We start from the raw sequence: 24,011 nt of genomic DNA, 5'->3' as shown, positions 1-24,011 counted from the left end.
AAGAAATCTTTGTAGATCCTTGAGACAGACAGGAGACGGCATATCCTTGATAGCCCGGACTTTATCTGGATCAGGTGACACTCCATTTTGTGAAAATATATGACCTAAGTATTTGACTTGTGTATGACCAAATTTACACTTACTTTTATTAAATTTTAGGTTGACTTCTTGAGCTTTCTTAAATACTCTTTGTAAATTTTCATCATGTTCTTGTCGACTCTTTCCATAGACTAAAATATCATCAGCGTACACCATGACTCCAGGTAATACACCAAATGTTTCTGTCATAATTCGATGAAATATTTCAGGAGCACAGTTAATACCAAAAGGTAACCTTTTAAATCTATAACGACCAAATGGGGTGTTGAATGTACATAACATTGAGCTTTCCAAATCAAGACAAATAACCCAAAATCCACTACTTGCATCAAGAGTAGAAAAATATGACGCGCCATGAAGCTTAGACCGTACCATATCAATAGTAGGTATAGGGTAATGAGATCTACATATTGCTTCATTCAAGTTTCTTGGATCAAGACAGACTCTTAGTTGACCATTTTTCTTCTCAACCAATAAAAGTGAACTCACCCATGCTGTTGGCTCAGTAACCTTGGTAATGACATCCAAATTTTCCATATTGTCCAATTCCTTCTTCAGTCTATCGTGTAATGAGAATGGAATTTTCCGCGGTGGATCAATTTTAGGACGAACATCACTATTGACAGTGATATGACACTCACCAGGTAGACAGCCCAATCCATCGAATACAGAATTATACTTTGACAATAGACTCTGTAAATTATTATTTTTATTAATATAATGTGACTGTAAATGTGACTGAACATGACAATTACTTTTATAAGACTGTGACTTTTCATCATTATTATTATATGACTCTGACAGATTTTGATATTTATTATTTGCACAATATGACTCTGACTGACAATCCTGACTATTAACAAGACAATTATTAAACTCTGACCTATGACTTTGACTCTGGACTAAGTTTGAATGATAATTCTGACTAAAACTTTGACAATCACTTGACTTTTCAATATTAAAGACCCTTTTAATAAGACCTAGCTCTGAACAGGTATCTTTACCAATGACAGTTGGAGATGAGACATTTGCAATAATAAAGTTAATAATTTTTGACTGACGTTGACTATTTACATAATAAGTACATTCAAGCTTTTGTTGACCTAATATTGGTATGCTATTTCCACAATAAGATGTAACTTTAGCATGACAAGGTGAAAAATTTTGATTAACATTCAATGATTGAAACAAATTATATGACATGACATTAGCATCACTCCCTGTATCTAAAATACATTGCACATTTATGTTATTAATTGTAAGATTAACACTCCAATCTGAAATGAACTGACACTGAATTCAAGTGTCCGACGAACAAATAATTTGAATTTTTACCTTCATAGTCCATATTGTTCATATCATTTTGACTTAATTGTATATATTTCACTGTTTTAGACCTGCAGAATGCCTGATAATGACCTAGACGGTGACACTGTCTGCACCTAGCCTTTTGCGCAGGGCAGGTATATCTATGATTTTGCCCACACCGTGTACACATTCCTTTTTCTTGAGACTGTAAACTTGTTCCTGACTGTGACCTTGCTCCTGACTGTGACCTTGCTCTTGACTGTGACCTTGCCCTTGACTGTGACCTGCCTGAAGCCTGAGATCTTGACTGACTGAATGATTGACGTTGATAGAAGACATTAGTCGACTCTTTGAACTCTTTAGCATGACATCTAGCTGAGACTAATGTTTTAGACAAGTTTCTAGCTTTTTCTAATGTTAAATCTTCCTCTAGTAATAGTTTCTCACGGACATGTTGAAAACTTTCATGCATATTCGTTATATAAATATCTTTAATCATTCTATTTTGTAAATTTCCAAATTCACACGACTGACTTCTATTTATTAATGTCGTAAGGAAGTCTTCCAGGCTTTCTTCAGCTTTCTGTTTAGTTGTAAAAAACTTATAGCATTCATAGGTTATATTTCTTTTAGGTACAAAATATTCTTCAAATTTATTGACTAATTGATTAAATGTAATTTTGTCGATGTCTAAATTGAATGAATTAAATATTTCGAGACTTTCCGTGCCTATAAAATGTAATAAAACTGCTACTTTGCGTGCGTCTGACTCTTCGTATATGGCACTTGCCTTGAGAAAAATAATGAAAATTTGGTACCATTTCTTCCAGTTCGACGATAGATTGCCTTCCAGGCTCATGGGCTTGATATTACCAGCTATATTAAGCCTATTTGACGACGACATTGCCTCTTCACGCTCGCCACGTGGCTCGACCTTTTTGACCTCCGACATTGACATTATATTTTGTAGTTGTTCTTTTAAAAGACTACTTCTGACACCATGTTAGATATTTGGTTGTTTAATGAAACTCCGGTGTTGGACAAATATAACTTTATATTATTTAAGATATAATATAATTAATTAGCTGATAAGACAAAAGACGCGTACGTATAATGTTGTTTTAAAATTTATCCCCAATAGGGAAAGGCAAAGGACTATAATCCATACAGCCTAGTCTGAAGCGTACGTATAAGTTTTTAGTGACAAGGAATGGCAGTGACGTTTCACTTGTGCATAGACTACCATTCATAACAGACTGTTTTATATTTTGTTTGTTAAAGGTAAAAATAAAAGGCTATATAATGTCATAAGATGACTCGTAAGAGACGTTAAGTAACTCGCAAGTGTGCAATTTATTAAATTAAGAATTCGTTTCATAGTATAAGCCTAGAAGTAGGACGTTTACAGGCTGCTACAGAGAATAAAACGATATTATACGGCTTCATGAATAGATAATTTTTTTTAAGGTGTCTTTAGTATCTAGCCCCTCTCACCGGTGACGCTGTAAAGGCCGCTAGGGCCAACAGCACTCCACAATTCGAAAAAAAAATAGATAATTTTTTGATCGGTTCGACAAATTCTGAGATTTTTCATTCGGTAAACAAACATACAAAACCTAGCTGAAAGTTTGATAAAGTTATCCACATATATCAGTTATATAAACATATAATATTGACATATTATATGTTTAATATTGACGTGACAACGTCTTATAAATTGGTTTGCCGGGTGACACTTCAAGAAACTGCGTTACGCTCCGCTCACGTTATGCGCTCACAATGAGAGCGAGTGAGAGGCACGCGGGCATGGTTAGCCCGCCTAAGAGCGAGAGAGACAGACATAAAAAGTGAATGAAATTCAGTGCGAGATTCTTTGTATAAATTAATGTTTTAAATATAATTCTTTGTATAAATAAATGTTTTAAATTGTTACTATTATTTCATCCTTCTTCCTACTATACGAATGAATATTCACATTAAAATTATTTTACCACTCAAAGTCGTTGTCAGGTAAAACTTTCGCCCGTATACCGACTTTACAGGTAACCAATTTTTTTACATATACGTTCATTAAAAGCTTAGATACAATTAAAGAAGAGAAAATGCGATTTGATTACACAGAAATACGGTCTAAATGATACAGTCTCATGGAAGACGTATGAACAGAGAGTTAAACTAACAGGGCTAGCATTCAATAGTTTAAAAAAAATAGTAACTGAATCCAAAAGATCTCTTAGGAATAGGTTTGGTATCCAATTCGTATGGAACCCAATAGATTAGTTAGTGGAACGAGTCAAGAGTAAGCAATCAAGAAACGTCAATAGAAAGCGAGATGAATTCAGTATTTGACTACTTGTTCCGCAGATTATATTACTGTGAATTTAAAGGTTCGGTCGGACTGAGTGCGTTAGTGCTTGGATGTAAATTCTTAAGGTGTAAGTTCCTAGTAGCTATCGCTTTTAGTTGTAACAAAATTAACAGAATATATTGTCACGTAGTTGTATATGATTTTAATAGAACAGCACTGTCAAACTAACAGAGAAACTCATAAATTTACCACAGGTAGGTAACACAGCATGAGAGAGCTTGGTTAAAATTTGGAGCATCTCGACTGGAGACGTACCTCAACCTTATAAAAGATCACAGCTAAATAATACAGCTCATATTTGGCGTCCTAGTAGCTTAAAAAAAACAACAGACCGCCAACCCGTAACGTTAATTACGCGTGCAGTTTGACGAACGTTTTAGTTGTAGATGTATGCTAATATTCAGCTTTTTATTTACCAAAGGTTATTGCTATAATCGACGAAATTTCGACACACGTTTTGTATTAACACCTTTAATATTATACAGTAATCACAACCTCAACATGGATCAAATAAAAAAATTGACCATAGAATGCTTATTTATTGAGGGAAATCATATGCTATTTTTCACGTTATCAATTACACAAAAAATTGTACCAAAATAAATGAAATAAAAATTAATATAAAATAAACTAAACGTGTAGTAATTCTATTATTAACTACAATAAATTTTAACTTCTTAATTCTAATTTTATTATTTATTATTATACATTATTTTAAATTAGAATTCAAATACATTCGTAGCTCCACGAAAATTGTGATTTACTGCAATCTGTGACTAATCGCTTGATCCGAGCGACCGGCGCGCGCGCAGTGAAAAACACTTGATTGGGTTCGCACTTACCGTCCTGTAATTACGGTGAAAGCTAGGCTTTTTAGGCGCAATTACAACATAATTTTACACTTTAATTAATTTCAATTACTATAAAGCATACAATTAGTTTTGTTAATATAGGTATATATTGTATAACGCACACACACGGTCGTCTGTTCCTAAAAGTGTTTGGCTAAAAACGAAAAAAGTCTATTGCGCATTCGTGGATCTAGAAAAGGTCTAAAAGAGAGATGGTAACGGCTAAGATCTAGATTAGGTAAAACCGAATTTCGGGACCGTGGGGGGATGGGGGGGAGAGGGTGGGGAACGCTACCCCTGTTACCACTGTCACACCTCGGAACCCCATGGTTATGGAGATATCCATGGTTAAAGTTTTGAGGTTAGAAGAAGAATTTCGAAAGTTAGAGGAACGCTTGGCTCCGGCGCTACGGGAAGTGCAGCCCTTGCGTGCGAAAGCACGCTCACTCATGCTCCGTACAAAAAAAAACCGAATTATGGGGTTTTTGGGTGTGGAGGGTGTAGGGGAATCTATACAAGGTAACACTGTCATACCTCAAAACCCCATGGTTATGGAGATATCCATGGTTAAAGTTTTGAGGTTAGAAGAAGAATTTAAAGCTATTATAATACCTTTGAGCTCGTACTGTTTGCATTGTGTGACAAATCGACACTTTTAAACAAAATAACGCGTCAGACATAATATTCTAATAAAATTAGTAACATTGCGTGCTAGAATATAGGTTTAGAAATTCGAAAAATACCCAAAACCGAATCGGAGCACCCCACTGTCCACGTGGTCTTGGTCTGTCCTACCCCTAGAGTGTTTTTTTTTGTGCCGCGGAGGCGCGAAGGGAGGGCAGCATGAGTGAGCGTGCTTTCGCACGCAAGGGCGAAAGGGCTGCACTTCCCGTAGCGCCGGAGCCAAGCGTTCCTCTAACTTTCGAAATTCTTCTTCTAACCTCAAAACTTTAACCATGGATATCTCCATAACCATGGGGTTCCGAGGTGTGACAGTGGTACCAGGGGTAGCGTTCCCCACCCTCTCCCCCCCATCCCCCCACGGTCCCGAAATTCGGTTTTACCTAATCTAAAGCTTTACCATGGTAACTGCTATGAGTAGAGCTTTTTGTGGAGAAAGTGCATGAAGATGAATGTAAAGAAGACGAAAGTGATGGTGTTTGAAAGAGATGAGGCAGTGACAGACTGCAATATCGTGATTGGAGATGAACAAATTGAACAGGCGAATGAGTTCGTGTATCTGGGTTCAAAGTTTACAAGAGATGGAAAGTGCGAAAATGATATTGAAAGAAGAGTGAATGCAGGAAAGGGGGTGAATGGAGCTTTGCACTCCTTTATGAGCAGTCGGAAGGTATCTAACAAGGCTCGTTTGGCTGTGCATGAGGAGGTGTTGGTTTCGACACTCATGTACGGAATTGAAAGTTGGATGATCACTTAGACCGAATATAAAATCATCATATCAAAAATTTCGATCTAGCGAGTACATTGTTCCATAGCTTAATTGGCTAAAGCACCGATACGGTAAGTCGGAGATGCAGGTTCGATCCCCGCTGGAACGGTCGATTTTTGATATGATATTAAAAAATTGTTTATAATTTCCTAATGTGTGGGTAGCACAAAAATAAATCGTAAGAAGTGAAAGGGTATGGCAGAAGAAACATGAGAGCAGAATAAATGCAGTTTGGATGAGAGCGTTATGAAGTATTATAGGAGTTTAGCTGAGTGACAGGATAAGAAATAGTGAGTTAAGGAAACGTTGTGGTCTGAAAGAAGATGTAGTGACAACAATTGAGAAAGGTATGCTTTGATGGTTTTGCCATGTCGAGAGAATGAGTGAAGAACGATTGACGAAAAAAGTGTATAAGGCGAGTGTGAATGGAATTGTTGGATGGGGTGGACCAAGGCGGACGTTTCGAGACCAAATAAGGGACGTCTTGAAAAATGGCCAGGTCAAGAGTACCCTTAACCGAAGAACATGTATGAAGGGAATAATGAAAGTGGACGAAGCGAAACAAGTATGTAAGGATCATAGCAAGTGAAAAGAAACGGTCTCTGCATACCCCTACGGGAAAGAAGCGTGATTATTTGTATGTAATATACATAGAAATAATCCATATATATAAATGAATGTTTATCTGTATGTCATTTATAGAATCGTAAACTATGCATGTGATCATGTCATGATCTTCAGCAATGTGTTGTGCATGAGTGCATGAGCCCACAAAGGTTTCCGAGTTGGTACGATCAAAAAAATAAATAATAATAAAAAAAAAACATAGCAACGCGGGCGGAGTACAGCTAGAATAACGCGTAACGTAACGTAACTTTATAAATATCTAAATAAAAATATTACACTCAGATCAGGTGGGAATTGAACCCGCAACCCGCGGAGCAAAATGCAGGGCAAATACAAACTGCGCCAACTGAAATCGACCTTTAGACTAATATATAATTGTGTTTGCTCGCAAACGAAAAAAAAAACCGACTTCAATTAAATCGACGAGTAATAGAACGTAGATCGACGAAAAAATAGTCAAGTAACAACGCATTATCAAAGATTACTCAAAAAGTAGTTATCAGATCTCATGAAATTTAAATGTGACCACATGATAAATATCGGCTTTCGATTAAATTAAAAATCATTAAAATCGGTACACCTAATAAAAAGTTATTGCGGATTTTCAAGAAGTTCCCTCGATTTCTCTGGGATTCCATCATCAGATCCTAGTTTCCTTATCATGGTACTAAACTAGGGATATTTTCTTTCCAACAAAAAAGAATTATCAAAATCGGTACAGCTAGTAAAAAGTTATTGTGGATTTTCAAGAGTTTCCCTCGATTTTTCTAGGATCCCATCATCAGATCCTGGTTTCCTTGTCATGGTACTAAACTTGAGATATCTCCTTTCCAACAAAAAAAGAATTATCAAAATCGGTACATCCAGTAGAAAGTTATGCGGTATAATACAACGTAGGTCGACGAAAAAAGCGTCAAGTAAAAACGCATTATTAGATATAGCTCGAAAAGTAGTTGTTAGATCTCAAATAAATTTAAATGGGACCAATTGGCACACACCACCTTTCGATTAAAAGAAAATTTGTCGAAATCGCTCCACCCAGTCAAAAGTTCTGATGTAACATACATAAAAAAAAAAAAAAAATACAGTCGAATTGAGAACCTCCTCCTTTTTTGGAAGTCGGTTAAAAACTGGGTTTATTTGTACTTATATCAATCAGTCTTATACATAGGTACCTGCGACATATTGAAAAAAAAAAACCTTTACTCAGACGTCATAAATAGGCTTTCAAAAAACAAAAGTACTTAGTGTAGGTACTATCAAAAAAAAAAAAAAAACAAAAAAAAACAAATAGTAAATCTGTAAATGTATTTTTATAACAAGCAATTTTTTAATTCTCTTTTAAATATTTTCGATCAATTATTTTTCGACCGTCAAGGTAAGTCTCAATATAGCCTAACAACAGTTCCCTTATCTCACACATTTCAAACGAATTCGTTCTTTGCCATCTGACGTTTAACCTACTTTTCATAAACATTAATGTTATTTATATCAAAATTTATGTTAATTATCATCAGCTGTTTGCATAACCGACGGGAGATAAGACTAGTTTTATTTGTAAATATTGAAGTTTAATTTAAAACTATACATATTTAAAACTAGCTTTACCCGCTACTTCGTTCGTTGTTAAACGTTTTTATTTTCTCCTTATTTCTCATTGAAACTGTGCTTAATTTTGGTACTTAGAATCCTAGATCTATATTTTAATCAATTTAGGTTTTGTCTGTCCTTGTCGGGCTCCCCATCGTACCACATTAAGCTGTCGGTCCCGGTTGTTATCATAGACGCCTGCTAGAGATCGTTACTAATAGTAGGGAATATACCGCCAACCCGCAGTGGAGAAGCGTGGTGGATTAAGTTCCGATCGTTCTTCTACATGGAGAAAGAGACCTTTGCCCAGCAGTGGGATGTTACAGGCTGAATCGTGAGTGCCTGTTTCAGTTGCCGTTAAAGCTATCCAACGTAAGACTTTATTTAACAGATACATATATTTTTCTTTTTCACCATCAATGTTGAGACGAAACAGCCCCTGATAGCCTACTTTACTCCTGCGGTGAAAGCCTATCAGTACCTAACTTATGCTCACAGTGCCCTTGAATGTTCTGAAACATTTATATAATCCTCCTGTAATAGAATTGAAGGTATATGGCAAAGTGTTGAATATTAAAAACCGGTTTGAGTTCAGTTCGGCATATTTCTTTAGTTAGAGGAAAACTAAGAATAGTTTTATAATCTCATCAATAGTTACGATGAAAAAATGAAGAAAACACTTAAAGATATATTTCATTCCTAAACGACATTACCTAATAAATAATCCCCAGAGCCTTACGAAGCTGACAGAGGTTAGGGATGTCGTGTGACCAATTCTAATGATTTATATTTTACAGCTAGTTTCGCTTTGATGAATGTTAGCAATCTATGCGATGTCTAGGTATTCCTGGTGTGATTAAGATTTCATAAAATTAATTCAAATTGGAGAATAAATAACGTCTGACTGTTGTCAGTTCCTGTTTAATTATGATTCTTAACTCTGAGAGAATAAGGTTCACGCTTCTTATCGCTATTTATGAGGTTGGTATGACATAATTATAAGCAAAATTGACGTTTTTTTTTTAAATTAAGCGTGGATATTCTTTCTGATTCTTCTATATAGAAACTTTTTTCTGAATCGGTGGTTCATTTACTTAAAATATAATTAATTTCATTTTTCATTATATAAATATTCTTTTAATTTGTAAAAATAACACTTCGAAATTGATCTAGAAGCTTACTTTAAAAAAAAAATGATTTTGACTTAATATAGCGCAACCAGGCACAGCGCGTATCTAGAAGCTATGGCTACCTAACTCACACAGGAATACTACACTGCTTGAAAGCAGTATTATTTAGCTGTGTGTGTGTGTTGCTTGACGATGTGTTGACGCCACTTGACGCAGCGGCCACAGTACTGACTGTTACGCTGGCGGAACGATCCTCGCTCACGACAGATATTTGTATTGGCCATATAGATGTTTGTCGTGGTCTGGGCGTTTGTGCTTGTGTATTGTGTGTGTTTCCGGACCCCCGACACAGGAGAAAATCCTACTGGGGGCCGTGGAGTGTGAAGCGTTTATTTATTTATTTTGTAAGTGAGTTACTTCTCCAGATTTTGAGCCAGATAATTGTCCTTTGTTATATAATTTTCCTTTTAATTTGTATTTTTATTTTTGTGTTACCCACACATTAGGAATTTTAAACATTTTTTAATATCATATCAAAAATCGACCGTTCCAGCGGGGATCGAACCTGCATGCCCGACTGACCGTGTCGGTGGTCTAGCCAATTAAGCTATGGAACGGTGTACCCGTTAGATCGAAATTTTTGATATAATGATTTTTATATTCGGTTTAAGCGAACCGTGGCGCCGTCTATAGTGAGTTCTTTACAGAAACCCATAACTATTCAAAGTTTCAAATTACAATGAAAATCTTTGACAAAACAGACAACTTTAATTTCCTTTATATAGTATTCATAATATTATAATTACTTATAAATCTATACGTGTATGTATGTCATATGTGCCTGTTTACATATATTATATTAGTTACTAGCGACCCGCTCCGGCTTCGCACGGGTATAAAATATAATTATAGCCTATGTCATTCACTGAAAAAATGATTAAAATCGATCCAGTAGTTTTGATTTATTCATTACTGCCCGTGGCCCGCACGCGTTAACTTAGAGTAAAAGCCGGCTGGAACCGCCGCAAACGCTACGTACCGCGATTTTTAAATCTGTAATATCTTCGAAAATATTCATTTAAATCATATGCTGTAAAAGGCCATATAGATCTATATTAAATAAAAAACATATTTAAGGTATTTAATTGGATAAGGATTAATGCTGTATTGGTTAAAATCGCTTCGAAAATTAGCCATTATTTGTCGTAAAAAGTAAATGACAAAAAAATGTTATTGTGGGATATCCATAAGAGATAGGTATATACCATCGCGGAGTTTTCTGTAGACCTTTTCAATGTGTACAATACTTAGTACATTATTTTGATAAATCTCGTAGGGTTCAGCCTGCGTTTGCAATTTAAGCGAAAAAAAAATTATTATTTACGACATAACATTAGAAAACTCAAAAATAACAGTATTTCTCCACTATTTAATGGATGTTATTATACATATAAATCTTCCTCTTGAATCAATCTATCTATTAAAAAAACCGCATCAAAATCCGTTGCATAGTTTTAAAGATCTAAGCGTACATACATATGCAGGGACAGAAAAAGCGACTTTGTTTTATACTATGTAGTGATAATACAAGAATTACACATTCATTACTATTTACATTATCGATTCAAAAAGGTATATTAACATGGAGTGGGTATTCACATATTTTGTGAATTAATGTCAAATTTTCAATGTACGACATAAGTTTTTACGGTCCATTAAAAATAAATTTATAACTTAATCTCTACATTATGTGAAGAAATAATTCGTTTCATTCTTTATTTATTACATCCCAACTTACGCCCACAACATAACCCGCGTTCGTTTGAGATGTCAGCGTTACTAAATAATGTTTTATCGACCCTAAATTAAAAAGTTTGACTTTAAAACAGAAGTAGTATTTTTTTACAAGAAAAAAAAAACAATAAAGTAAATATACATACTTTTGTTAAACAATAAAAGATACATAAAAATGATTGAAAACATAAAATGAAAATGTGCAAAGCTTTATCGCTAAAATCTTGCTTCTCGGTTTCATTATTATAAATGATTATGTGTCCTTCTGTGATGTCAAGTGCATGTTGAGCTTAAATAATAATTAAATTAATTCTTAAGGTTCTAAGGTAGCTGTAAGCATTTATTTAAAAATTGAGATCCATATAATAAAAAAGTGAATCAGATTTTCAGATCAGATATGATTTGAGATTCAAAAACATTAATAAATTTATTAGTAAGTATACATACCAAGAAAACGGAGAGATTTTATACGTAACAAGACAATAAAAGTAAGTAGGAGTCAAGTCGGTTCACGGAGGATTCCGTAACACTAAATCAAATTTTAATAACTACATTTATAATGGAAAACATTACAACACCGAAACGATAAATTAATTTGTTAAATAAATCTTTATTTATTTTTTATTTATATCTGTCATATTTATTATTTCGCAATAGCAACATTAGTTACAAACTTAAAGGGAATAAATCAGCCTGTACACGTCCTGGGTATAGTCTTCTCCATATAGAAGATGCGTTGGAGCTTCGCCACATCACCACGCTGCTCCACTTCAACTAAAAGGAACGGTCGTTTTATATGTCTATGATAAAAACTAGGACCGACGGCTCTTACGTGCTCACCGAGACACTGCGGGGAACATACAGACAGACAAAAGAAAAAAAAAAAAAAACAATTCCGTTAGCAGCATTTGTATACGGAACACTAAAAATATAATAACATTTCGTGTACAAAATGCGCTCCATTAGAGTTTTATTGCATATATAGATAAGGAATTACACAGAATCGAAGCAGACAGCAAAGGGCATAAGAAACCTGACCCAAAGGTCACGATGACCCGCAGGGGCTCGGATCAGATGACAGTGTACTCGAAAGATAACTTGAACGACTTGGACCTTTTTGTTCTTTTTTTTATTTGCTGCCCCTTGAGAGTAACTTTTGTCTTTTGTATTATTTTTAAGTGTTCCAAAAACTCTTGTCCTGAACATTTTGTTTCGAATTTGAAGTTATTTCAGTCAATTGGCTATAACAAATACATTCCTAAGACATAAAAGTGTTTGTCGCGTTGTGTTGTGTTTCCGGAACCCCGACAAACGATTCCCATTCTACTTGGTGTGTTCTCTATTTTATATTTTAAACCTGTATAATATATTAGCGGTTTCCTGCGGTTTCCAGACTTTAAGTTAAGGAAAAACAGCCCAAACTAAATGAGCTATCTAACGAAAAATCAATCTCAATTCCAAGTATATATTCCAGTAGTTCTTGAGATAAGTGGACTAAACAAACAAACAAACTTTTTATGTCTATAATATTAGTTTTATATCTTGACGACGTGTTGGCGCAGCGGTCACAGTACTAACTGTTGCGCTGGGGGTCGCGGGTTCGATCCTCGGTCACGACAGATATTTGTATTGGCCATATAGATGGTTGTCGTGGTCTGGGCGTTTGTGCATGTGTATTGTGTGTGTTTGCGGACCCCCAACACAGGAAAAAATCCTACTGGGGGCCGTTGAGTGTGAGACGTTTATTTATTTATTTATATTACATTTGTAATGATCACAAAACAATGTTGCCAATTTTTAAAAGAACTAACAAGAACAAGAGTCTAAATTGACGGTATCATTTAATTTAAAAGTGATTTAAAACCCTCTTATAAAGTACAGGACAATGATATCTTTTATTATTTAAAAAAATTGTGTTCTGTCAAACTCTGCTGCACGAGTGTATAAATAATTTTAGTGAAACCGTAACAAAGTCCTTATCTACATACCCATTTTTAATTTTAATATCGACTACTTTAAAATTATTAGTCCATCTCTCAGTCTGAGAGTATCTCTGAGTCATCTGAATGTCATGTCATGTTAATGTTTTAATTACTTTTAAAATATTTCTTTTATTAAAATCATACGGATCTCTTAGTTATAAATATTGTTTGTGAGAACCCTACCTACCAGGTCGTTAAATACGCGTATTTACTACTGCATGAAGTTCGTATACAGCTATTATGCACATTTATATACACTTTTGAGCATAGGCCTCTTTCTCATGTAGGAGAAGGATCAGAGCTTAATCCACTTCCCTGGTCCACTGCTGGTTGGCAGAGTTTTTCCCTACTAAGAGTTACGAACGCTATCAAGCCTCTCTGATAACAACGGTACCGTCAGCTTACAAGTGCTATTTGAGGCGCCGTGGGTAGACCCACAAGGACAGACAACCATACAGGATATAAATATTATTACAAACACAAATATCGACTCTGAGTGGGAATCGATCCCGTGACCGTCGGTATGTAGGCGCCAGCACGGCGCACGCGGCAAAAGAGCGGTCGTTGTAAACAATAACAATTAAAATGATGAATAAAAAGCACAAAACACGCCTCCCGCACGCTCTCATTTACCGGATGATGACCTTTCATGATGCGCGTACCTTATCATGGTTTATGTGACAGACGAACAAAGGCATTTTTGCTGCTTCAACAAACATAAAAATGCCTGGTTACCATAGATTAACGAGGAAAGAGAAAAGTCATCAGATGTAAACATAGGAGACTTGGCGTGTTTCGCGAATAATATTTCGTCTTAATAAGTTTTATTTGAATTGAAATGATTGATAAGTTAGTTAAATTATTGATTCAGCTTATAACACCCCGCGGTTGGACATAAGCGTCTTTCTACACATGTAGCAGAATTGTCGGAACTTAACCCACCGCTGCTCCACGGCAGGTCGTCAAATCTATACATCTATACAAATAAATAAAATTAGACCGTCTGTTTGTAATATTAAAATAACAGCTTTTAACTAAATTCATATGTTTTTGTCTGCCTGTCTGTCTGTCATTCTGTCTTTCTGTTTGTTCCGGCTAATCCGATTTTGACGGGACTTTCACTGGCAGATAGTTGAGGTAATATGTAGTAACTTAGGCTACTTAGTTTTTTTAATAACCCTGCGAACTAAACAATAATTATTTTATTAAATTTCACGCGGACGAAGTTGCGGGCAGAGCTAGTGTATATCTACTAGTGACGATCGCTATTACGTGTCTATGACAACAGCATATACTTAATTACTGTTTATTAAATTTAACGTTTTGTTTATAACGTACAAATGCTAGAATCATAATCGTATGAATATCACTATAATTATACGACTATCTACGATTCGATTTATCCATATTTGTCAAACAATATGGAGGAAGCTGCTTGTTAATTAATATCTCTTTAAAAAGTGTTTTTGAGTAACTATCTGATTAATCACTGTTCGCATATTAAAATATTCATAAAATATTGAAGAATAAAACATAAGAAAAAAAAAAAATAACGAATAACCTTTTTAAACATAATATGCCCTTTGCTTGCATTTGCTTTTACTGGATGCCATTTTTATATAGTTCTTTATTCAGTACCGACCTGTCTTCAATTAAGTGGTTAAGTAGTTTATCTTAAGATACGGTGGTCTTGTATAGAATATTCATCTCTGTTGTTGCGAGACAATACTGGATTCATTGCTGTGTGGTCAAAGGGAATTGGGGATTCGTTTTTATTGTGATGATATTTACACGAGCTATATTGACAGATTCATTTTTAAATATGAATGGGGACAGATAATAAATATTAAAAAAAAAACAATCGAAGGCTTTTTTTAATTGTTGTTTTTTTTTTTTTTTTGTTGCAGGTATGTTTCAAATGGTTGAGATTTGGAGGGCATAACTTTGGTAAGAAAAAACAGTCTATTTAGAAAAAATAAAAATCATAGTTCAAACATACTTATGTACAATAAATACATTAATATATTATACCATACACACACGATCGCCTGTTCCTATAAGCAATAAAGTAAGGTAATGCTTGTGTTATAGGTAACATCCGACTGATATAACTATATATATTGATAAATATACATAGAAATAGTTTTATATATAAATATCTAAACGCAAAAATTACACCTAGACTCAGGCGGGCATCAAACTCGCAGCCAGCGGAACAGAAACACTACAAACTGCGCCAACGGGCTAGTCAAAAAAAAAAAACGTAAAATGTAAACGTAAAAAACGTAAAAACGTAGTAACATGCATATTACTATGCCTTTTTTGGATTAGGTATATCATTTTTTTTTCCTGTCAATAACAAACACAAAAAAGAAAGAATTGTGGTGTATTCTTTCACGGCATTTTAACCTTTTTCGAACTAAAAAAGGTGAATGTCTAAGATTGCATCAAGGAATTATTTCAAATTCAATTCCTTTACAATTGTACAATGTGTTATTGCACTTCAAAAGTGGCTATATAGTATACTACCTGTGCCACTCAGTTTCACCCGCATAATTTCCGACCCCGTGGGAAGGTCGGGATAGAAAGTAGCCTATGTGTTCTAGATCTGCAGCTATCTACGTATCAAGTTTTATTCAAAACGATGCTGTAGCTTTTGCGTGGAAGAGTAACAAACATAACATACATACATCCATATATAATATTATTAGAACTTTATTATAAGATCCGTCTCAAGACCTTGCAGGCTGTGATCTTCAATCATCATACTTTTTAACTCAAAGATTGACATCACGTGTACGGTCAATGGATTAGATAAAAAATAGAAGGATTCGTCGACCCGCAAAGATCTCGGATAAGGACCATTGTGTTGCTGTTTCATAAATTTATTTTTTATGATATCATCGATTGAGTTAGTATCGCGGCTACGTGACTTTAATTATATTTATATGGTTTACTTATTATTATGGTTACTTTCCCCGTACTTTAAAATAAATATCTAAAACTGGAACAATTCGCTTGTTGTTTTCTTTCAACTCCTTACTATGACAGCAACGACTTACTGGACCGGTTTGAAAAATACGTCCGAGTTAATGTTTAAGATTATAGGTTTGTTCGAGTCGTAATGCGATGTTTTATAGCCTATAATATTCTTAGGTAAATCTTTTATAATAGGTTATTAGAGTTTTAACTAAAAACATCTTAAACCCAGTAATTTGTTTAACTTCATAAGCTTGAGCGACACAAAATCTTGCTGTCCGGTTCATATTTTGCTATCGCTAATCCGACCATGATTCCGAATTTTAATTTACCCTCAAGTGAATTTCTATACGCTTTTGCCGGAACCTGCATATTCTTTCTCTACTGCATTGTGTGCTATTTAATCCAAAGGTTACATTTACTTAAAAGGTAAATTTAAATATCTGAGGGATGCTTCGGTATTGAGGACATCGCGAAGTCAAGTAGGTACTGAAGTTGCCGATGCACGATAGTAAGTGTTTCAGACAGTCCTTTACTGTTGATAAGGTTATGGAACAGTGCGCCGTTATATATTAAAGAGGCTAAGTCACTACTGCGATTTAAGAAGTATATAAAAGATCACTGTCTTAAACTGGAGATGATATGAACGAGTTTTTTGTTCTAATATGTTTTCTCTCGGATTTTATCTATTATTTTTTATTTATTACTTTATAATAAGGTTACGCATTATGTATACATGTATGCAATTATATATGTATTTTGTTGAAGTATATTATGTATATATTTGCATGCAAGTTTATTATATAACTGCACCACCTACCCTCTCTCGAGCTAAACATAAATTTATCCTTACTTTACTTAGGTTGTTACTGTCTATGACTATCTTAAAATATGCTTGATGTGTAAAAGGTAGTGGTTTACAATAAATTATAAATAAATAATATATAAAATTAATATAATAATTTTTCACGTTTATACTTTAAGAAAATTTCCGCGATTGTAATTTTAAAATTACCCACATTTCCGATTGCGACTAAGTTTGTGTTTTAACTTTAATATTTGAATTTTATCTTCACCTTCAAAAACAACGTAAACAATGTTGTTAAATTATATAATACTGGTCGTCGTCCAGTAGTCGAAATTCGACCATAGTTAAAAATTTAAATTTAAAATAATTGTGTTTGCTCGCATACGAAAAAAAAACCGACTTCAATTACATCGACCAGTAATACAACGTAGATCGACGAAAAAATAGTCAAGCAACTACGCGTTATTAAAGATTACTCAAAAAGTAGTTATCAGATCTCAATAAAATTTATATGTGACCACATGATAAACATCAGCTTTCGATTAAATTAAAAATTATCAAAATCGGTACACCCAGTAAAAAGTTATTACGGATTTTCGAGAGTTTCCCTCGATTCCTCTGGGATCCTATCATCAGATCCTAGTTTCCTTATCACAGTAACCAAACTAGGGATATCCCCTTTCCAACAAAAAAAGAATTATCAAAATCGGTACATCCAGTAGAAAGTTATGTGGTATAATACAACGTAGGTCGACGAAAAAAGCGTCAAGTAAAAACACATTATTAGCTATAACTCGAAAAGTAGTTGTTAGATCTCAAATAAATTTAAATGGGACCAATTGGCACACACCACCTTTCGATTAAAACAAAATTTGTCGAAATCGGTCCACACGGGCAAAAGTTCTGATGTAACATACATAAAAAAAAAAAAAAAAAAAAAAAAAAAAAAAAAAAAAAAAAAATACAGTCGAATTGAGAACCTCCTCCTTTTTTGGAAGTCGGTTAAAAAAAAAACAAACAAATAATTATTATATTTTTTTTACTTATATTAATAATATTTGAATAAAAATTAAAAAAGAATTGAATTTTATCTTCACCTTCAAAAACAATGTAAACAATGTTGTTTAATTATATAATACTGGTCGTCGTCCAGTAGTCGAAATTTCACCACAGTTAAAAATTTAAATTACAAAAAACCAAAAAATTATGAAAATAAAGAACCTTTTATAAAATTTTTCAATTTGACGTCAGACTTTAACAATAAATAAAAGATTATATATGCATTTGTGTGTCACATGGTTGTGTATGTAATGTTTTTTTTGAAATTAAGTTAATGTATATTTTATGTATAATTAAAAAATATTAGTATTGCACTCCTCTATATAAGCTACAAGCGTGCGAAATTTCATACTCCTTTGTCCGCGAAATTTCCGTAAAAAGCATTACAAAGTTTTTGTTTCACGTATTAATATATAGAAGATATTTTTTAAAAGTACTATAAAAGGAACCAAACATTAATGTAACCTATACCTACTAAAGTCATTTATAGAAATGTTAAAGCATTGATGTGAATTTAATCCTTTGGAACTGCGCTTAATTGTCAAAATATTTTTAAGGTCTTATGAATAATTCATTGGTCTGTATGTCGTTGGCAAAATCGTATGTGCTATATTGGCACCATTGAAATCCATTTAACCAAATTTATCAATAAAGATTAGTTAAATTTATTTGTTCGATTTCATAAATAAAATTTATACACTAAAGGTTTTGCAAAACGTTTGTAAAAACCTTACCTTTATTTAAGAGTGAAAATATCCGAGTGTTATGAAGACCTACTTAAATAAATTATTCGATTTCATCTTTACTAAAAAAAAGGACGTAAAACTTGTCCGACATTTACTCTTTAGGCTTTGTCGCTGATAATTGAACCCTATTTAAAAATAGTTACCTTGAGTAGGTATCACAAAACACGGTAACAACAAAGTATAATTAGAGCTGATATTGTTATGCCGATTGCCGAACCGACACCGATTTGTGAAGGAGCTTACAAGAGCTTAATTAGGTATGCGAGTGGTGTCGGCTTACAAAACTGCAGGGCTAAGGGCGAACCTTTCGCCTTGCATTCGTAATTACTCTAGTAAAAGTAATGGTAACAGATGAATGTAAAAATTGTATTGTTACTCAAAGGATTACTTCGCCTTTATACGAGTAGTAGCTGGTACCGCGACTTCGTCTGCGCAGGATTTGTAAGTACTTCGAGTAGCTTATTATCTGCTCAATATCTATCTTTATACCAAAATTCATCAAAATTAGTTCTGCAACATCAAAATCAATTTTTTACTACCAAATGTGCATTAGAAATATATTATCAATTTTTATTGTTTTTATGGTTCACTGTTTTTACGATAATGGCTTACTCATAAAAGCTAGATACATGCTGTTGCGGACTTTTTTGTAGGACTAATTAAGATAAACATTTCTCTTATATACATTATATACGTGTAAATTCAACAGTTTTTGCAGCGCATGCCAGAATAACTCGCAAATTTTATTTTAGCAGCCAGATTTTATTTCGACTTACTTGACAATTATCGTTATATTTTGGTCAATTAACACACTATCTTTAAAAATTATAGGATATGTGTTATTTTAATCTATAAGCTAAATTATTTTTAACTTTCATTAAAATATATTCGGTAGCTTTTGCGTGAACATCACATCCATACACCTATACATACAAACTTTCACGTTTATGATATTAGTAGGATTCTGTTACTAAAATTACGTAAAGATTATTGTATTTGCCCGCAACCGAAAAAACTCGACTTCAATTACATTTATCAGTAGTACAACGCAGAAAAAAGTTATTAAAGAGAGTTATTAGAGATAACCCAAAAAGTATCTACTTACTTGTCAGATTATAATCAAAAATTAAAAAAATAAATTCCGTTCCAGCGCCATCTACTTAGTTTGCAATGTAATACTATCGATATTAATGTAACAATCTTTGTAGTTTCTATAGGACACGCTAGGTGGCTCTGTTGTTCGACAAAAACGTTGCACAGCTTCTTGACAATAATATTATTATTATTATTATTATTATTGCGTTTCATCCGTAAAAATTTTACCCTCATGCGCCTAAAGAACTTTTACTTAAAAAATCACCACTCTCACTCAGTACGTACAATAATAAGTTATGAGGTAACAAAACACATTTAAAAAAAAGTACAGTCGAATTAAGAACCTGCTCGTCTTTTGAATGAAATCATTAAAAAATACATTCGTCTATGACGATATAACAAATTTTAGACATATATAAATCTCCTTCTATTGCATAGTCGAAAGCGAACTACCACCCACTTAATATTAGAGATTAACCTAAATATTAACGCGTTTAGGGAATTATAAGTGACATATTTATAATGTTATATATTTTATGTAGCTACTGATTTATGAATTATAGATCTTAGTTTATAAATAAGTTTAAAAAGGTAAACATTTTCCATTTGTCCATCTTAAATCTGACGAATTACTTTTGAAAAGTATTTGGCGCGGTTGATAACGCCCCTGTATTTTACTCAGTGAAATATTTATACACGTTTGATTTTATGGATTATTGTATAATAGCAATATCCGTACGAATAATTAGCTCTAAATAAGTAAAACATTTACGTGTTGTAGAGCAAGAAATTAGCTATAAGATTATGTATAATTAATGTGAAATAATAGTGAGGTTTTTTATTAAAAGGAAGGCAAATCTTAACCTTAGCGTATTAATATATAAATATATTTATTTATAATCAGTCGATTATTACATAAAACACAGGCATTAAGCTCTCTACCTTAGAAACAGTCGAACTTGTTATGAAAAAATGAAAAAAAAATACACATATTTATTGCTATATTAAATAAAGAGTTAAAAAAACTATTATTTTCGTTAACTGTACACACTATACACTGTACAGTCCTAGGTGTAAAAGCCATAACTTTTGATACGATGTACATAAATGTTAATTTATAGTCCATTTACTTTAGCAGTTAAAAATAAAGTAATTTCTGTAGAAATTATTAATTATTAGTTATTCAATAACAATCAACTACTATTTTTTTTATTACAACTAGGTCGGCACGCAAGCTTATAGCTCGCCTGATGGTAAGCGATCACCATAGCCTATAGACATCTACAACATCAGAAGCATCGCAAACGCGTTGGCGACCCTACCCTCAATACCCTCAAGAGCTCTGGTCACCTTACTTACAGCAGGAGCACAACAGTACTTAAAAGCAGTATTATTTAGCTATGATATTCTCCAAGGTCGAGGTACTTACTACCCCAGTCGGGCTGCTCCAGATTTTGAGCAGGATACTTCCTACTGTGCCCTACCTCAATTAAATACTATCAATAAAATGACTCTCATGTCGTAATATCAACGGAAGAATTGTAAGTTAAAATTATATAAGTAGATCATAAATGTTAACTATTTTTTCATTTGCTACTCATGAGCCTAAACATATTTCTGGCTCGAGTTTTAATTTAAGATCTATGGAGTGCTAAAGTATTAGGTGCGTCGTTTTGTAGAGTGATAATATCTAATATATAAAATTCTCGTGTCACAGTTTTCGTTGCCATACTCCTCCGAAACGGCTTGACCGATTTTGATGAAATTTTTTGTGCTTATCCGGTATCTATGAGAATCGGCCAACATCTATTTTTCATCTCCCTAAATGTTAAGGGTAGTCCACCCCTAAATTTTTATTTTTTATTTTTTAGACAAAATTTTTAATTTCTATTTTTTAATGATACAACATTAAAAAATACATATAACGCTAAATTTTCAACCCTCTACCATCAACCCCTATTTTTAATAGCGTTTAGCGGCAAGACAACGATTGCCGGGTCAGCTAGTAAATAATAATCTTTGCACGTCATATAAATGACTGGCTTAATACCATGTCGTCATTAGCTAGTCAATAAAATTAGATACTTTTCGGTATAACTAAAATACACACATATACTCGTACATATAGGTAAAATGTGAAATAAAGTTATTAGAAAGGTATCTGTATTAAAAGCTATGCTAATGATGTCTATATCTGTGATTTTTCCTATATAACAAAATATAATTTCAGTATGATATCAGCCAAAATTGACGGAGGGTTTGACGGAACTGTTATGACTAAATTACTGTCAAAAGTCTTGTAGATGTCAATCCGCGTTGCAAGAGAGATGCTTCTCTGTAAGCGAAAACGTTGGCATCGCGCCAGCTGTAAGCTCGACACTTTGCTGTGAGTTATCTGCTACCAGATCTTCACAGAAGTACTAACTGTCTCCGAATTTACAATACGCTGTGGATGTTATACTAATAAGAACGATGTAAATAAAAAATTTGCCAGGAAGAAATTATTGAAATCGATGAATTAGTCAAATCAAGAACTGATTGCTGCGCTAGTGGTCGCAGATTATAAACTACCGCATTTATTTGTTTTTTTTTTACATCGTATGTCAAATTTTTTGCTTAATTTAAAGTTAAGCGTATGAATTACTTTGCTACATATATAAAAGCAACTTTGTAATTATTTAATACGTCATTAATTTAATAGGAAAAATTAATGGAAACTTTTATGGTATAAGTTATAATGGAGTCTGAAATTATTTATTATTATCCTGTCATTTTATGAAAAAATTTATGATCGATGTAACGAATTATGTAATTTATTATTAGATACTTATTAGATACTGTTATGTATTACAAAGATAAGTATATAGTTGCACATAAATGCAAGTGTAGGTAATAATAATTAGGTTGTGTCTCTTAGGTTGTTTACCTTTCTGAGGAAGATATAATCATACTAATTTAAAAAGTACTCATATTATATTTACTCATAATATAAATGTGAAAGATTGTAAGGTTGGATAGAATGTATATTTGTTACTCTTTCACGCAATTACTACTGGACCGATTTTAATGAAACTTGGTAGCTGGATATCTAGAATAAGGCATAGGCTACTTTTTATCCCGACAGTTAAACCGTGTGGCGCCTGGTTTATAATATAAAGCAAATATTCTATAAGTTATTACTTGTATGTCCGTGTTTATTTGAAAAAATATGTTAGTGATATTTATTTAATTCAATTATTATTATCTTTAGTACATCTTCTCTCCGCTTTGTTATCATTACATCATTTGACCAAAGGTTGTCTAGAAAAGATCGCCCTTCCTTCTTTTGTTCTTTTTTGTTTATTTTTAGTGTATACAATAAAGAGTATTCTTCGCTTCAGCCTGTAGTATTCCACTACTGGGCATAAGCCTCTTTTCCCATGTAGGAGAAGAATCAGAGCTTAATCCACCACGCTGCTCCAATGCGGGTTGGCGGATATATTCCCTACTATGAGTAACGATCGCTATCAGGTGTACATGATAACAACCGGGACCGATGGCTTAACGTGCTCTCCGAGGCACGGTGGAGAGACCCACAAAGACTGCACAAACACCCAGACCACGGCAAACACCTGTATGGCCAATACAAATGTTTGTCATGTGCGGGGCCGCAAGCGCCAGTGCAACAGGCACAATCCATGGCTGTGACCGAAGCGCCAAATAAAGAGTATTCTACTGTATGTTATTGGTATTTTTATAATGCTCCATTAATAATTTTTAATACAGCATATATAGTCAAACATAAGTATTTTTTTTTAAATTATACCAAAATTATTAAAAAAAAAACATATTTAATCCAGTTTTGCACAAATCACACAGTTTCTCAAGTTATATTTCACACAGATACAAAAACAATACAACAACAAAATCAAATACGTAATATGACACATACGGAGAGACAGAGTCAGACAAAAAAATCTAGAACGGAAGTCAGACAAAACTGTCAAACATTGTTCGAAGTCTTTCCCACCGCAGAACGATGTGGGAATAAAATGTACTGAATATACCTTGAACAAAAAAAAAAAAAAAAAACAATCGAAATTTCGGATAGATTAAAAAACGACATGAATAGTATTAAAGAAAGTC

General features: G+C 33.5%; 1 protein-coding gene and 1 long non-coding RNA gene across 2 annotated transcripts in view; both read left to right on the top strand.

The window, feature by feature from the left end:
- Positions 1–24,011, top strand: part of LOC123653726 — a 166,806-nt gene that overhangs the window by 61,859 nt on the left and 80,936 nt on the right. The gene's annotated exons all lie outside the window — the stretch shown is intronic.
- LOC123653727 lies at positions 22,926–23,665 on the top strand. Its single transcript, XR_006743150.1, has 2 exons — positions 22,926–23,250; positions 23,592–23,665. It is a non-coding gene; the product is annotated as an uncharacterized LOC123653727 (long non-coding RNA).

This window comes from Melitaea cinxia, chromosome 5, assembly GCF_905220565.1.
Source record: "Melitaea cinxia chromosome 5, ilMelCinx1.1, whole genome shotgun sequence".
In the NCBI taxonomy this organism is placed as follows: domain Eukaryota; kingdom Metazoa; phylum Arthropoda; class Insecta; order Lepidoptera; family Nymphalidae; genus Melitaea; species Melitaea cinxia.
The sequence above is the reverse complement of the archived record's forward strand: the minus strand, read 5'-3'. Positions and strand labels throughout refer to the sequence as shown.